This window comes from Girardinichthys multiradiatus, chromosome 19 (assembly GCF_021462225.1).
Source record: "Girardinichthys multiradiatus isolate DD_20200921_A chromosome 19, DD_fGirMul_XY1, whole genome shotgun sequence".
In the NCBI taxonomy this organism is placed as follows: Eukaryota; Metazoa; Chordata; class Actinopteri; order Cyprinodontiformes; family Goodeidae; genus Girardinichthys; species Girardinichthys multiradiatus.
Window position 1 is genome coordinate 27,489,598 of NC_061811.1, and position 17,417 is coordinate 27,507,014.

The 17,417-nt window shown below is 40.7% G+C and overlaps 1 protein-coding gene across 3 annotated transcripts in view; it reads left to right on the top strand.

Moving 5' to 3' along the window:
* The first annotated feature begins 10,341 nt into the window (after window positions 1–10,341).
* The window catches only part of plppr3a (phospholipid phosphatase related 3a), a 38,761-nt gene continuing 31,685 nt past the window's right edge, over window positions 10,342–17,417 (top strand). The window contains exons 1-2 of one of the 3 annotated variants that reach the window (XM_047346058.1): window positions 10,342–10,478; window positions 10,635–10,981. The gene's annotated coding sequence lies outside the window, so the exon portion shown is untranslated. Of the gene's footprint in view, window positions 10,982–17,417 lie in introns of all 3 variants that reach the window. The other 2 variants (XM_047346057.1, XM_047346056.1) reach the window with 2 other exon arrangements.

Sequence of the window (17,417 nt, forward strand, 5' to 3'; positions counted from 1 at the left end):
CTTTACTTTATTTGTTTCCTTTTTTGTAGTTGTTATTGAACCATCATTCAATGCCTTGCTTCCTCTTCTCTCTTGCTCTCTCTTTTTATGCCTTTATTCTTTAATGAATTAATATCAGAGAACACACAAAGGTCAAGTTTCTACACATGCAAGAAGTACAGATGTTATTTGGGCCTGTGTATGTATCATATCAAAAAGTAGAATGCTGTGTAAATTATAAATATAAACTGTATTGGAGAAAAGACAAACAACAACCAAAACACAATCCACTCTAAAATCTGCTGGGTTGATCTCAGTCCAATTTGTGTCATTAGTCAAATATGGACCAATCCAGAGCAGGAATCTTTTAACACAACAGGGTATGAATTTGACTCAGCATACAGGATAATGGTTTAAAGTGACTAATGTATAACATTAAGGGCTTGGGTTAAAAAAAAAAAAAAAAAACGATAGTATTGCAAAGCAATTAATATCTGGATTTCAACTAATCTTTATTTTTTTTTTTTATTCTGCAACAAAAATGAACAGATTAAACAAAGACAATATTATCATGTTGATTAAAACCTTTCCTGAAAAACAACTGAATTGGAATTACAAAATATTGATTTTTATACAAATTCTTTGGTCAAAATGTGACTGCTGGACATAGCTCGCACTGGCTTTCGCAACTGAACAGGTAAAGTTAACTCTAGTAAACAAACCCATTCTCTAGGATGGGCTAAAGTTATTACAACCCGCTGACACATTGGTCAACCTTATTATAAAGCATCTGGCTTGAAAAAAATATTTCACTTTTGCTTTAATTTTAAAATATCTCATAGCCATATTAGCATAGTCTTATTTGCAACTGCCTGGCTAAATATTTAAACATAAAAGCAATAAAGACCTTTAACACAATTGTAATTGCTAAACAGTAGCCAAACTGCTCAAATAATCGATAATATCCCTTAGGATAAATAAAAATAAACTGGAATTGTAACATGACCACTATTTCTGTCTATACAGTTAGATACTGTTAAATGGCTTTTAAACCTTTAAACCATTGTGTATGAAATCTTGCACACTGAGTGCAAGATTTGGAAAATTTTCCTATTTTCAAGCATGGACAGTAGTAAAATGCACTGTTTCAAAAGAAAATTCTCTCCCAGTGCTTAACATATTTTGCAGTTTTATTTAAGAACAGGATATAATGCTTTGCACAGCAAACCAGCTCTGTTTGGAAAGATAATTGTGCAATACAATGTAAAGGCTGAAAGCAAATTTATAACTAAAGGAAAAAATTTTACTTAAGCAAAATTTTCTGCTGTAAAATCCACCGAGGACCCTCCGCTTTGTTCCCGTGGTTCGGCACATCACAGATTTGGTTATCTTAGTTTTTTATACACATTAAGTTTTATCATCTTCCTTTTCCCCGTGTGTCCTGTGATAACCCCAATCTTATGAAGGTGCAATATTAAATTACTGCAGAATCCCTTTAATTAAAACCCTTCCCTGAATCTGGTTTTTCAGGGTCCGACAGTTTGCAAAGACCAAGTACTCTATTTGCATTATGGAACAAATCATTTGTGTGTCAACAAAGGGGGACTCCAGAAAAGTGAGAATTGGAACACAACCATTTCTTGTTTTGTGCGCTCTTCTTTTTGGAATGTTTGTCTTCTTTTTTTGGTTGACTCTCATGCAGGTAGCCATTTGCCCACTAGAGGGAGACGCATCCCTGCTTCCCGCGGCTATAGACACCGGAAAGTTTTAAGAGAGATATTTTAACAAAATAATTTTATCAAAATAAATGAATCAATTTAAGTGGTTTAGGCATAAAGAAATAATGGCATGTAAAAGGTACATTTTTAAATGTTGTTCTCCTACAGAAGTGAATGGTTTTACAAAGTCTCTCCAGCATCTAACAATGCAGTTATACTTATTATATTGAGATTCTCAATATTACTGGTCTCTGAGAAGATTTCAGATCAGTTGCAGATATCTGAAAAAAGAACATACTGATATCACCTTGACTTTTTTTGTTTTATTTGGTGATACTAACGTACATTTCAACATCTCAACGTTTGCTGTGGTGTGAAGTGGTTGTGTTCACATGCCATGGTGTCTTAAAGGACGTGAAATATTTTAGAACCTTTGTCGAAGAAAAGCTTGTGATACTGGATATTTAAAGAGATACTTTTAAATTATCACTTATAGAAGTTATATCATCATATTATTACATTTTATGCATAAATGGACATTTTCATGTTTTGAAATAAACATTTATATTCTAATTTACTTGTAGTATGTCATTTTTAAAGTAGGGATTTGTTTAAAGGAGATGTGTAACCATCTATTAGTAATAAACCTGAAAAACCATCAACTAATTAGGGTCTTATGCTAAAAATAATCTCTTTATCAGGGATGATAATAGTGACGAAACTATAAATTAATTTTTAATTCTTACACTCTAACAACTTTATACTTTGCATAAAATTAACCATTGTTTTTGTTTTTTTCTGCCGATCCTGGGTTAAAACTCCAAATGAAATTACTTGTTATATCATGAACAGCTAAAACAGAAAACTTAATAAATTTAAATTCTTATCTTGTCCATATTGACATTCAGAGCAATTCTTTTGTAGTTGACAAGGCTAGCACTAGCTTGCGCCAACGAGGCTACTTTATAGGTATCTGTTTAGTTAATGTTCAGTTAGAACTACCAAATTTCTTTCCCAACAGCATTAAACTACCATAAGGGTCAAGGAAAGATCCCAGCAGCCTTTTTTTGTACGGAGAAACATGCTTTTAATTTTGTGAATAGAGAAAGACATATAGAAATACAGGCTCATTCTGTTTCTATATTTAAATAACTCCTCTGTTTTAAATCAGCATTGGCCAATAATATTGGTCCACATGCTGCTCCAGGCTGCAGACTCCTGATTTAGAAAATTGTAGCTGATATTGATGTCTTTTGTCAGCAAACTGCCAAAACTTAAATGTCCTAGAGACCTTTAGTTATGTTTCTTCATAATTTTGTAACATGCAGGGTCAAATTCTCTAGTTTGTGAGGTCATATAGTACAGACCAAAAGTTTGGACACACCTTCTCATTCAAAGAGTTTTCTTTATTTTCATGACTATGAATATTGTAGCTTCACACTGAAGGCATCAAAACTATGAATTAACAAGTGTGTAATTATATACTGAACAAAAAAGTGTGAAACAACTGAAAATATGTCTTATATTCTAGGTTCTTCAAAGTAGCCACCTTTTGCTTTGATTACTGCTCCGCACACTCTTGGCATTCTGTTGATGAGCTTCAAGAGGTAGTAATCTGAAATGGTTTTACAACAGTCTTGAAGGAGTTCCCAGAGATGCTTAGCACTTGTTGGCCCTTTTGCCTTCACTCTGCGGTCCAGCTCATCCCAAACCATCTTGATTGGGTTCAGGTCCGGTGACTGTGGAGGCCAGGTCATCTGGCGCAGCACCCCATCACTCTCCTTCTTGGTAAAATAGCCCTTACACAGCCTGGAGGTGTGTTTGGGGTCATTGTCCTGTTGAAAAATAAATGATGGTCCAACTAAACGCAAACCGGATGTAATAGCATGCCGCTGCAAGATGCTGTGGTAGCCTTGCTGGTTCAGTATGCCTTCAATTTTGAATAAATCCCTTGTGTTCTTTAGCCCAAACAAGTCTCTTCTGCTTGTTGCCTGTCCTCAGCAGTGGTTTCCTAGCAGCTATTTTACCATGAAGGCCTGATTCACACAGTCTCCTCTTAACAGTTGTTCTAGAGATGTGTCTGCTGCTAGAACTCTGTGTGACATTGACCTGTTCTCTAATCTGAGCTGTTGTTAACCTGCGATTTCTGAGGCTGGTGACTCGGATGAACTTATCGTCCGCAGCAGAGGTGACTCTTGGTCTTCCTTTCCTGGGGCGGTCCTCATGTGAGCCAGTATCTTTGTAGCGCTTCATGGTTTTCACGACTGCACTTGGGGACACTTTCAAAGTTTTCTCAATTGTTCGGACTGACTGACCTTCATTTCTTAAAGTAATGATGGCCACTCGTTTTTCTTTGCTTAGCTGCTTTTTTCTTACCATAATACAAATTCTAACAGTCTATTCAGTAGGACTATCAACTGTGTACTGTATCCACCTCCTGCACAACACAACTGATGGTCCCAATCCCATTTATAAGGCTTGAAATCCCCCTTTTTAAACCTGACAGGGTACACCTGTGAAGTGAAAACCATTTCAGCTGACTACCTCTTGAAGCTCATCAACAGAATGCCAAGAGTGTGCGGAGCAGTAATCAAAGCAAAAGGTGGCTACTTTGAAGAACCTAGAATATAAGACATATTTTCTGTTGTTTCACACGTTTTTGTTCAGTATATAATTCCACATGTGTTAATTCATAGTTCTGATGCCTTCAGTGTGAAGCTACAATATTCATAGTCATGAAAATAAAGAAAACTCTTTGAATGAGAAGGTGTGTCCAAACATTTGGTCTGTACTGTAAGTCTTATTATGGCAAAGTGTAACAACTGAAGTGGTAATCACCTTGTCAAATAATGGCTGGAGTCCCTGGGGCTAATTCATAAACTGCTCTAAATAATTTGTTTTTGTGTGATGACGGCTTTTAACCACACAGTGGCACTTGAGTCCATCACATTGACTCAAGTTAAGACTGTCTAATGGTGTTCCCTGCAGGGAATGACTTTGCACTAAAGACACCAATTTCTGCTTCCAATAGAAAAGATTATGTTGGTTACAGTTTACAGATTATTTTCTTGGTTTTTTTTCTGTATTATCCTTAATGGTCAAAAACACTTCAACTGCCAGATTTCTCTCAAACAGATATAACAGCATATGCTGTGATTTAGAACCAGATATACAAGAGACAGAAGTAGTATGACTTGGTACTGGCACATAATTTAAAATATTCACACAGTAATAAAACCAATCAATCCTCTGTATTTGCACATAGTTTCTCGAGACTGTGATACAACAAACAATCCAGGTGTGTTGAAAGCCTTTCGGGACACACTGAATAGTGAGAAATCAATCAGAATCCAGTCACCAATGGAGAACCAATGGAGATTTCAACTGGATGGATAAATGCATTGCAATACAAGGATAAGGCTAACCAAGATACTTTCATGTAACAAGTGTATGAATCAGAGCTAATTTTTGACCATTGACGAATAAAATGAGCAGTATTGACTATCCATTACGTTTGCAAATGGCAGTACAATTCTGACCATATTGTTCTGGGAGGGCATGTAGCATGTAATATTTCGGCATAGTGTCACCCTGCACAAGTCCACTTACTTTGCGTGGAAGGAACACAAGTGGAATAGTTTCAGGGTTGTTATTACTGATTGGAAGACAAGGCTAGCCTGTCCCATGTACAAACCAATACAGGAAATGCTTACAAAATCCATGTTAATTCTGATTATTAGGGTTGCAAAATTCCGTGAATTTTAAAGTCCTCAAATTTTCCAGGTGAATTAACAAGAATTTATGAGAATAAACAAGAAAAACCTGGAGTTTAAAGCATTGGAGGTTGGCTATCAAACATACTTGGGCAAAATATATTTATTTTTTGAGCAGTTATGAATATTTAAATGCTTTTCCTCAATATAATATATTTCTCCATTGAAGCACTGGGCTATCTGTAGAAGTATTGAGGCCATGTCTTGTACTTGCATTGTGCATTTTTCCATCTCACACACACACATGTTTTCTAGAACCTTGAACTTCTAAGGCTCTATCTTTGAGCCCAGAGAACATGAATACAGAAGCCACACATTTTAGCCCATGGACTTTATAAGGTGAAGATGTATGGCATTACTGTTTACCCTAAAAATATCACATGGATTTTTGCCTATGACAAAAATTTTATATATTATTAATAATAACAGAATTATTAATAATAACAGAATAGGTAATGCATTTTCCAGTCAGAGTAACTGACTGTAAAGGGTAATTAGATGAAAAAATCAATGGAATAATGTTCACAAAGGCTTCCAGAATATTTCTGCTTTTTACACTGCTTTACTTTTTCTTGGCCCTTCTCAGACTAGCCATTAGCTTCAGCCTAATGGCATGATCCAATCTGAATTTATACCAAATGAGGACACCAACACGCAGTTATCTACTGCAGGTAAGGCATTCATTTCTTGCAGAATCAGAATCACAATCAACTTTATTGCCAAGTTCGTATATACAAACAAGGAATTTGACTCCGGTACATTTTGCTCTCTGGGTTTTCCTTTTCTTTTTTTATGCGTTATAAGATATATTTATGCATATATCTTTATGTCCTTAAATACATATATACAAATATACACATATACAAAGGTGCATTTGCAACTTCAGTGTGCAGTTGTTTGGTACTCTATCAAATGTTAATCAGAGAAATAGCCTGGGGGAAGAAACAGTCTCTGTGGCGGCTGGTTTTAGTAAACAGCGCCTTGTAGTGACAGCCTAAAGGTAAATGATGGGGAGACGTTATCAAGTCCTCTAGCTTTCTTTGTTTTCATGCGCTGAAAGAGCCTATTTACATCTTCCTCAGAGATCTTTAGTGCAGGCAGAGGATCTGAAGGTACGGGGTTGGTTGTTTTATGGGAAGAATTTGTTCCTGAATGGGATGTGGAGGAGATGGTTTGGGGTGTGAATGGCTTCCTGTCATGTCTGCAGTAGAAGCCATTCAGACGGTTCGCCAGGTGAGGACTCTGTTCAGGATGGGTGGGAGGGCTCCTATAGGCAGTCAGGTTTCTCAGACCAGTCCATACAGCCGAAGCATCACCAGAAGAAAGGCTGTTTTTGAACTTCTCACTGTAGCTTCTCTTGGCTGCTTTGATCTCCCTTGTTAGTCTGTTCCTGGCCTGCTTGTACTGCACCCAATCTCCACTGCTGTGAGCTTCTTCCTTATCTCTGTGCAGATTCCTGAGATGTGGAGTAAACCATGGCTCGTTATTCCCAAAGGTGCAGAATGTCTTGGTCTGCACACACATGTCCTCACAGAAACTGATGTATGATGTCACCACATCAGTTAGTTGGTTTAAGTCAGTGGCTGAGGTTTCAAAAACAGTCCAGTCTGTGCATTCAAAGCAGGCCTGTAGCATCTGCTTTTATTCCTCAGTCCACTTCTTAATAGTGTACCAGGGGTTTGGAAGCTCTTAATTTCTGCCTGTAGGTTGGGATGAGGTGGATAAGAGAATGATCCGAAGATCCCAGAGCAGCCCTGGTAACAGCATGATATGAGTCCTTTAAAGCTGTGTAACAATGGTCCAGTGTGTTTTTGTCTCTGGTGAGACACTTAATATACTGTCTGTATTTGGGGAGTTCTTTGGAGAGGTTTGCTCTGTTAAAATCTCCCAGTATTATGATGAAAGAGTCCATGTATTTTTTTCTCCACGTCTGTAATCAGCTCAGCAAGATATTTTTCGGCAGCAGAAGTGCAGCCATGCGGTGGAAAATATGAGCCAATTATTATAAACGAGGAAAACTCTCTCGGTGAATAAAGATTATAACCTTTTAACAGACCTTCAGTTTACTCCAAACTATTCATTTAAGAGTTTAAGTCAGAATAGAAGTTGCACAGACCTACGTACAGTCAATAGCAATAGTCTCCATTTTGTTCAAGTAAGATGTTTTGACCACATGTGTGAACAGTATTTTAATTTTAATCAAACAAAAAAAATCGCCAATGCACAAGTCCTGCAGCGGTCAATTAGCATTCAAGCAGGGCAAATGACATAAAGTGCTGATATTTAGTAGCTCTGTAATTAGAAACATGCATTTTTAGTCATGTATTGTGAAATTTATATTGAGAAGATTGAGTTGTCTGCAAAAAAAACAACCTTTGAGTCACTTCCACTGTACATTCCTCTCTCTTTGTCTTTATAGTGCTTTATACAAAGGTAAACAGCAATCAGGCACGGTGAGTGATGAGTTTATTAGCTCCTACCAGCTGTGACCACCCCTAGGGTATTATTGGATGGGTAGCTGTATCTTTACGAGCACAGGATTGTGGAGATGGGGGCTCTAAACAGGCCAGGGGGAAAAGGAAGGTGGGGAACAGGAGGGGCTGAGGGGAGGGAATCACAGACGCTGGAGCGCCCTGTGAGTACCAGAAGAGCTCCTGGCAACTAGAGACAGGACTGACACTATAAATGGGGCTCCCCTGTTCTCTCACCATGGAGCAGTCACACAATGGCAAGTGACAGAGGGTGAGAAAGGAGAGGAGGGATTGGGTTATGCAGATATCGAAATGGGTATAAAGCTTCTGAAGGCTGGACAGCAGACAAATTCCTGCTCCACACCTTAGCAAGCTTTTCTGCCAAGATATAGTGCCTTTTAAAAGTCTTCATCTCTTCACCTTGTCTGGCATTTTGTGATATTGCAACCACAAACTTCAGTGTATTATAATGGGATTTATCAGATAGCTGTAATCAAATAGAGCATACGTGTAAAATTTAAGTAAAATAATACAAGTTTTTTAAAGGTTTGAACATATACAAATCTGAAAGGTGTGGCAAATATTTAGATTCATCCTTATGTGTTTTTACTACACATGTGTATGTTAGCCAAACAGTTTTGGTCTCATCTGACCACAGCGTCTTTCTGCACGTTTGTTGTGTCTTCTGTATGTGCTCTCTTTCAGACTCTAACCTTGAAAACTGGCTCAGAGTTTATATGTTCTTTCTTTCTAGGTGAAACGACTAAAGGAGCTCCATCCACTAACATTTAGTTACACTGAGCCTGGTTCTGCTGGAGGTTTCTTCCTGTTAAAAGGGAGTTTTTCCTCTCCTCTGTCGCTACATGCATGCTCAGTATGAGGGATTGCTGCAAAGTCAACGCCAGTGACTGTCCACTGTCTCTACAAGCTCATCCAGGAGGAGTGAATGCTGCAAATCTTTGACTGGATGCAATCTGCTGGGTTTCCTTAAACAGAAAAACGTTTTATCCAATTTGAATAAATAGCTAACTTTGACTGCACTGTTCAATGGTTAGGATTAATTGGAATGTATGTACCTGACTGTTGTGAAGTGCCTTGAGACGACATGTGTTGTGAATTGGCGCTATATAAATAAACTGAATTGAAACTGCAAGACTTCCTTTTGCTTTCTTTTAGCAATGCCTTTCTACTTCCAATCTTTAATGGAGGCAATATTTGTTGAGCTAATAGTTGTCCTGTCAACAGATTCTCCCACCTGAGCTGCGGATCTCTACAGCTGCTTTTTGTCCTGTGAGTTAGGTGGGTGGCCATATCTAGTTAGGTTTGCTGTTGTGTCATGCTCTTACCATTTTTAGATGATGGATTGAATTGTGATATACTTAGAGGTGGGTATATTGTTTTATAACCTAACCATGTTAACACTTATCCACAACTTTATAGAAAACAACTTTGCTCCATTTCTTCGAAGATTAAATTGCACAAAGATGGACCCCATTTAGAAATTTGGTGATTTCTGAAGGCACTTGGCTGCAAAAGATATTATTCAGTTTAGTATCTAGGTAAAGGGAGCTGATTTTTATTTGTTAAAATGTATTAGTCATTTCTGCACGTTGTGTTGCTCTGCCACATAGAATCAAAATGAAATACAATTAACTTTGAGGTATTGGGTGTTAATACGTTTGCAATACACTGTATTAACATATGGGACTCAAGTGTCCCTGAACGTGTCACAGCATTCACAGTTATTGACAAATATTGTGGGAAAACTGCTGGGAATAACGGGGAAACATTGTCTCCAACGGATATGTTTAAGCTCAGCTTTTAAAGCCGCATTAAGAATTGATCATAGTGGGAGGAGAGGTTATAGATCTCTCACAGAGAGCATCTTCTGAAAGCACAAAAACTGCGCACGCCAACAATTTTACACGCGCTGGCTCGTGTGCACGTGCAAACGAGCCCTTTGATGTTAATTACCGCAGCGTCATTTGTACACGACGAGTCACAGTGGGTTGTGTTTGTGGGGAATATTGGATTCCGGGATGATCTAAACGCACCACCGTGGTCAACTTCCCGCCACACCCTTCAGAGTAAACAAAGGCTGACACAGGTGAACCTTCATCTGCGGGTGACTGCTGTTTAACATTATGGGTCGTTTAGCTGGGGTGGGATTTAAATAATGGAGTGACAAGCGAGCTTTTCCTCGCATATGCAGAGTTTATCTCCAAACACACGCCCACCTACCCTCTCTATTTACGCACATACGCGTAGGCTCCTCATGTACACAGTCGCAGAGGCATGCGCACATGAGGTGCACATTCCAAAATCAACCCCTTTGTCTCGGTCGCCCCTGAAACAGGAATTTGGCATGGAAGCGTGCTTGTATGGACCAGACTGTCTCCTCCCCCAACCATAAGCGCACACACAACTCTCTCTCCGCCCTTAGTAACCCCCCACCAACAACTCACACACACTCACACACCTCCTAAACCCCTTTGTGTGTGTTTATGTGTGCATGCTGAGAGACCTAGTGACGGATGGTGAGCTTATAAATCCTCATTTTTATTATCACATATATTTTAAGACAACATGGATACATTTTATTCATTAGCAACAGATTATGTTGGGTGTATGTGAACCTGCAGGTGAAAATAAAGAGGACCGGGTGGGCGCATGTGAATCTCATTTCTCCATAGCCAGGACCCAGATAGCAAAAGGAGCCTGTTACCAGCAAGTGCGGCAAAATTGGACTTTTCCACCATCAGCATCCCTCCTCTCGTCGCCTCATCCCTGCTCCTCCTGTGGCAGATCCCCCTACACCCCCAGCCCTCTCCCCTCTGTCTCCTTCTTCCGTGAATATCCCAGAATAGCCTCGCACCCCTTATCCCAGTGGAGTATTTGGAATTTCGGGGTGACTCGAGGGAAGTTGGAAGATGGATTAACAGGGACGGCGCAACGGCAAAACTGGAGCAGCACGCGCGACCACGCCGGGGGGGAAGGGGGCGAAGGGACTCGGTGAATTCACGGAGCCCCCGTGACAGAGGTGAGTACAGCCTTCTGTCCCCTCCGCATGCATTGCATAGGGAGGCTGCCTTTCTCCTCCCCAGCGCAAGGAGGTGAGAGGCGGACAATCAGCACATGGCTTTCACGTTTCTGTAACTGATGATCTAAGGCAGTCTGCTTGTTTCTGTTGGTGGAGGCGTAGCTGTGAAATGCTTCAATTTAAATAATGATTGATAAAAATAAAAAAAATCAGCAGAAACCAAAGCAAATTAAACATATGTATTACTCTAAAAGGATGCGATCATCATGACACTTCTGCATCTTCCCTATATATCAGGATTAAAATTAATAAGCATGATGGTTCAGCAATTGTCTCCACATTATGTGAATTAAGTTGGGTGTTCCCTCCTCCACATAACTCATGTAAGGCCCTTTTAGGGTCTCTGTAAGATTTTAGGTGCAATTCAAATGTATCCTATCCTTAAACTTTCACACAATCTGCTACATTACAAGCACAAATATCAGTGTATTTTATTGAGGCTGTCTGCACAATTGTGAACCAGAAAGAAAAGGATAACATTTTAGCATATTCTTGGCAGCAAAATAAAGCATTCCATGCAGCTCTGGCTCTATATTTAGGGCCCCTGCCATGCTGGAAGGTGAACCACCGCCCCAGTCTCCAATCATTTGCAGCCTCTAATAGTTTTTCTTTTCTTCCCCAGATTTGCCTGCATTAAACTCCATGCCAAGGATAGACATATTTTCAGCGTGATACTGCCACCACCATTTTTATTGTATGTTCAGTGTGATGTGCATTGCTTGCAATCCACCACATGTAGGCTCACACGTGTATTTTGGGTTCATCAGACCACATATCTGCTGCATAGCTTTTCACAAACTGCCAATGGACTTTCTTTTGTGGCATTCTTTTACTCTTACCTTAAAGCCAGATTTGTGGAGTGGACAACCTAATATTTCTCCCAACCTGAACAGATTCTCCCACCTGAGCTACAAATAGCTGCTGGCCCTCCAGGACTATCTCTGCATGATTTTTTTCTTGTGCAACCTGTTAGTTTAGGTAGATAGCAATGTCTTGGAAGGGTTTACATGCAGTTTTGGATGATGGATTGAACAGTGTTCTATAAGATGTCCAAAGATGATGTTTTATACCCTAATCCTGCTTTAAACCTCACCAAAACCTCATCCTTGAGCTGTCTGCTGTGTTCCTTGGTCTTCATGATGCTGCTTGTTCTCTAAGGATTTCTAACAAGTCAACTAATCTATTAACAAATATATTAATACATTAAATCAATTCACAGATAGCCCAAGCATTGTGCATCAAAGAAATAACAGCTTAGATGCTACACTGGTTATTAAAAGCAAACCCATTCAACTGCTGAAAAGAGCAAAATGACTGAGATAGTTTTGTGAAACAGCAACCGTTGGATGTCTTGGTGCAATTGCTGTATGTTAAATAAATAACAGGATCCCATGTACATCATAGAACTAAGAATAACACCAAGCAAATAAATTGGGCATAGTGGGACTTACATGAATACTTTTATTGTGATGAAATTCACAAAATGTCATTATTAGGTTAGAATACAACAGAATATCAAATCACAACATTTTATTGTCATTTATGTCTATTACTAATGGCATACAACAAAATGAGACAGTGTTTCTTTAGGATCCTGAACATTTCAGTGTGAAAAAATACGGAAATAGTCAAAAGCACAAATCAGATACAAATTCACCATGTTACCAGTTACAAGATCAAAGCTCTGTAGCAGTCTAGTGATTGTGCATTCGATGCATGATAGCAGCAGTTCATAAAGTTTATAGAGATGGTGTGTGGAGTCTTGTGTTGATGTTCCTGCAAATCTCAGGATCTCAGAAATGGATCCAGGATAGAAGGCCGGGACAATACAGTGACCCCTTCAGCTCCCCTCATTAACTTGTGCTGGGAACCTGTTTTTTTACCATAATGCACCAGGTTACCTTCTCTTCTCCAGTCCCTTTGTTGTTTGACTACATCCCTGTTCACTGATTTATTACTCCCATGAAGGAGTCATACTACTATAGTCTCATCTAACAGTTCTCATGTGTGGATGCAGAGTCATATAAACTGTAAATAATATAGTAATTTGAATATTATAGTACAATGCAATATATATATATATATATATATATATAGTTCAAAAACAGAAAAAAAACCCTGCAATTGATAACTGCTCTGTCTGTTAATAGTTTTGCTTAGTTTCCTCCAACACCATTCTCAGCTTGTTACATTTAAAGTCACAAAAAAGACAGATCCTCAATTTTTAGATGTTATTTCCAAAATCTATTGAAATAGTAACGTTGGTTCAAAGAATGGAGTCTGGAGGGCTTGAACAGTATTTTCCCTTCATTGATGTTCTCCAGTGAAAGTGGGGGAGAACACTTTGTGACATGCTGGTTAAAGATCTTTCATTGGTGGTCAGTTTAGTTTAGATCTAATGATTTTGGTGGCCATTTCATGTGATTAATATAATTTTCATGCTAATGAAAACATTTACCGACCCGAAGGACAGGAATATTTATCTCAGAGGTCACCACTCCCATTGGGAAATAAATGCTTCATCAAAGCATAAAGGTGATAACTGAAAACAACTTTGTATTGATTTGTAATAGCACATGCACATCCCTCAAGGGGATCCAATCCATCTCCCACAAGACCCTAAAAGTGCACCTGATCTGTTATTTGTCACACATCTGTAGCAAAAGGCCATAATAAAAAAAAAACTAATGGCTTAAAAACAGCCCAATTTGGTTTTTTGTTTGCTGTTGTTGTTGTTTTTTGCCAGCCATGTCCTGGGTTAAATAACTGCTGATCCAGCTATGAGTTGTTTTAGCCTGATGGGGTTGGATTATAAATTTTATCCAGCATACCAGGTGTTAGATTTAAAAGATGGGTCAAAGTGGCTGAGACAACCAAAGAGTGGGTTGAAAGAAATAACCTATAACCTGAAATACAAACAAGTTATATTTGGGTTGAATAAATCTAAAAATTAGCTGGTTAAGAAAAACAGCTGACAACTTAACTATATCTAATAATGTTTTTATCTAAAAGAGCAATAAAATAACGGTTTGAAAGCTGAAATCTGGTGGTTCTTTTTTAGATATTGCCATGAAATGTCATTTTAGCCGGTAATAGAGATGTCAGGTAATTGACTTGTTTTTGATGTTCATTCAGTTAAAAGGTCACTTTTATTAAAGTAGGATAGACTCATTGCACCATGATGTCACAAGAATCAGAATCAGAATCAGAAAAGCTTTATTGCCAAGTACGTTTTTGGACATACAAGGAATTTGTTTTGGCGTAGTCGGTGCAATACAGTACAAATTAAACAGTATAAACATATCTACAATATAATATAAATATATGTGCACAGTTTTAAGTGAGTGAGAGTAAATATAGAGCAGTATAAGATGCAAGAGCAATACAACAGTGCAGGTGATCATTGTGCAAGTAAAGCAGTGCAAGTAAAGCAGGAGTCCAAGCTGAGCGTTAATGTAACACATAGAGTTACAGGTTACAGGTGTCCTGTCAGCAAAAAAAGGGGGGGTGTGGGGGAAAGGGAGAGTGTCAGGGTGGTTTCCGGGCTTTGTTAACCAGGCTGGTGGCAGATGGGAAAAAACTGTTCTTGTGGCGTGAGGTTTTGGTCCGGATGGACCGCAGCCTCCTGCCAGAGGGGAGAGTCTCAAAGAGTCTGTGACCGGGGTGGGAGGGATCAGCCAGAATCTTCCCTGCCCGCTTCAGGGTCCTGGAGGTGTACAGTTCCTGGAGCGACAGTAGACTGCAGCCAATCACCTTCTCAGCAGACCGAATGACACGCTGCAGCCTGCCCTTATCCTTGGCTGTAGCAGCGGCGTACCAGATGGTGATGGAGGAGGTGAGGATGGACTCAATGATGGCTGTGTAGAAGTGCACCATCATAGTCTTTGGCAGGTTGAATTTCTTCAGCTGCCGCAGGAAGAACATCCTCTGCTGGGCTTTCTTGATGAGGGAGCTGATGTTTGGCTCCCACTTGAGATCCTGGGAGATGATGGTTCCCAGGAAGCGGAAAGATTCCACAGTGTCAATTGTGGAGTCACAGAGGGTGATGGGGGCAGGTGGGGCTGGGTTCTGCCTGAAGTTCACAACCATCTCCACTGTCTTTAGAGCATTGAGCTCAAGGTTGTTCTGGCTGCACCAGTCCAACAGATGGTCCACCTCCCATCTGTACGCAGACTCATCACCATCAGAGATGAGTCCGATCAGGGTGGTGTCGTCCGCAAACTTCAGAAGCTTGACAGACTGGTGACTGGAGGTGCAGCTGTTGGTGTACAGGGAGAAGAGCAGAGGAGAGAGAACACAGCCTTGGGGGGAACCGGTGCTGATGGTCAGGGAGTCAGAGACGTGCTTCCCCAGCCTCACGCGCTGCTTCCTGTCAGACAGGAAGTCAGTGATCCACCTGCAGGTGGAGTCGGGCACACTCAGCTGGGAGAGCTTCTCCTGTAGCAGAACTGGGACGATGGTGTTGAAGGCAGAGCTGAAATCCACAAACAGGATCCTGGCATAGGTTCCTGTGGAGTCCAGGTGCCGGAGGATGAAGTGAAGGGCTAGGTTGACTGCATCATCTACAGACCTGTTGGCTCTGTAGGCAAACTGCAGGGGGTCCAGGAGGGGGTCGGTGATGTCTTTTAGGTGTGAGAGCACAAGGCGCTCAAAGGACTTCATCACCACAGAGGTCAGGGCGACGGGTCTGAAGTCATTAAGCCCTGTGGTCCTTGGCTTCTTGGGAACAGGGACGATGGTGGAGGACTTGAAGCAGGCTGGCACATGACATGTCTCCAGTGAGGTGTTAAAAATGTCTGTGAAGACTGGAGACAGCTGATCAGCGCAGTGCTTCAGGCTGGCTGGTGAGACAGAATCCGGACCAGCAGCTTTCCGGGGGTTCTGTCTCCTGAAGAGTTGACGTCCCTCTCCTGGATGGAAAGAGCCGTCCTCGGCGTGGGTAGGGGGCTGGTGGGGGGGAACTTCAGGGTGGGGGTTGGAGGTGCCAAGGCCCCTCTTGAGGTTGGAGAGATGGGGGTGGTGGATTGTGGCTGCAGCTGTTGGGGGGCGTCGTGGGGGATGGTTGCAGGACTGTCCCTTTGTCTTTCAAAGCGGCAGTAGAACTCGTTCAGGTCGTTGGCGAGGCGTCGGTCGTTGATGGAGTGGGGGGCTTTCGGCTTGTAGTTGGTGATTTGCTTGAGCCCTTTCCAGACAGACGCAGAGTCGTTGGCTGAGAACTGGTTTTGGAGCTTCTCAGAGTACAGTCGTTTGGCCTCTTTCACTGCCTTGCCAAACTTGTACTTTGCCTCTCTGTATATGTCTTTGTCCCCACTCCTGAAGGCCTCTTCCTTATCCAGTCTTAACCTTCTGAGTTTAGCTGTGAACCAGGGTTTGTCGTTGTTGTAACTCACCCTGGTGTATGATGGTACACAGCTGTCCTCACAGAAGCTGATGTAGGAAGTCACAGCCTCTGTGTACTCGTCCAGACTGTTGGTAGTAGTCCTGAACACATCCCAGTCTGTACAGCCTAAACACGCCTGGAGATTCTCCACAGCCTCACTGCTCCACTTCCTTGTCGTCCTCACAACAGGTTTGCAGAGCTTTAGTTTCTGCCTGTATGCAGGAATCAGGTGGACCATGATGTGGTCGGATTGGCCCAGTGCAGCACGTGGGACGGCGTGATAAGCGTCTCTGATGGTGGTGTAACAGTGATCCAGAATGTTGTCCTCTCTGGTCGGACATTTTATAAACTGTCTATATTTGGGGAGTTCGTGGGTCAGATTACCTTTGTTAAAGTCGCCAACGACGATAACTAAGGAGTCCGGGTTGGTCCGCTCCACACTCAGTATCTGGTCGGCGAGCATGCGCTGTGCGACCTGCACGTTAGCTTGCAGGTCGCACCAGCTCCATCCCTTATTTTTCTTCTAGTTGGCAAGAGAGGCCCGCTGCTGTATTAAAGCAGAGCACAAAACTCATGGAAAATCTGAGAAGTTGATGTGAAAGGTCCAAATTCCAAAATGCTGTGGTCCGTCTAAAGAAAGAAAAACAACTAGATTGGTATAAACCGATTCAGTAAAGAGAGATCAGTGAATAAATGTAGATTTTGTTTATAACCCTGCTTCTTCTCGTTTTTCCCAAACTTTACACATCTGTCCGCCTGCTGCTTTTATCTGATTTTTTTTTTTTTTTTGAGGGGGGGAGGTATCTAAAAAGAATTCAAAGAATATCAGTATTTTAGCTTAAAACTGCTTTATTAATTACTGCCAGTGCCTCCAACATGGCTGCACATCTTTATTTTAGGACTTTGATGACATCAGTAAAAGAAAAAAAAACACTAAATAGCAGCAGCTCTTATTCTGTAATTTTCATGAGAACCAAACAGGAGCTTACATCCACA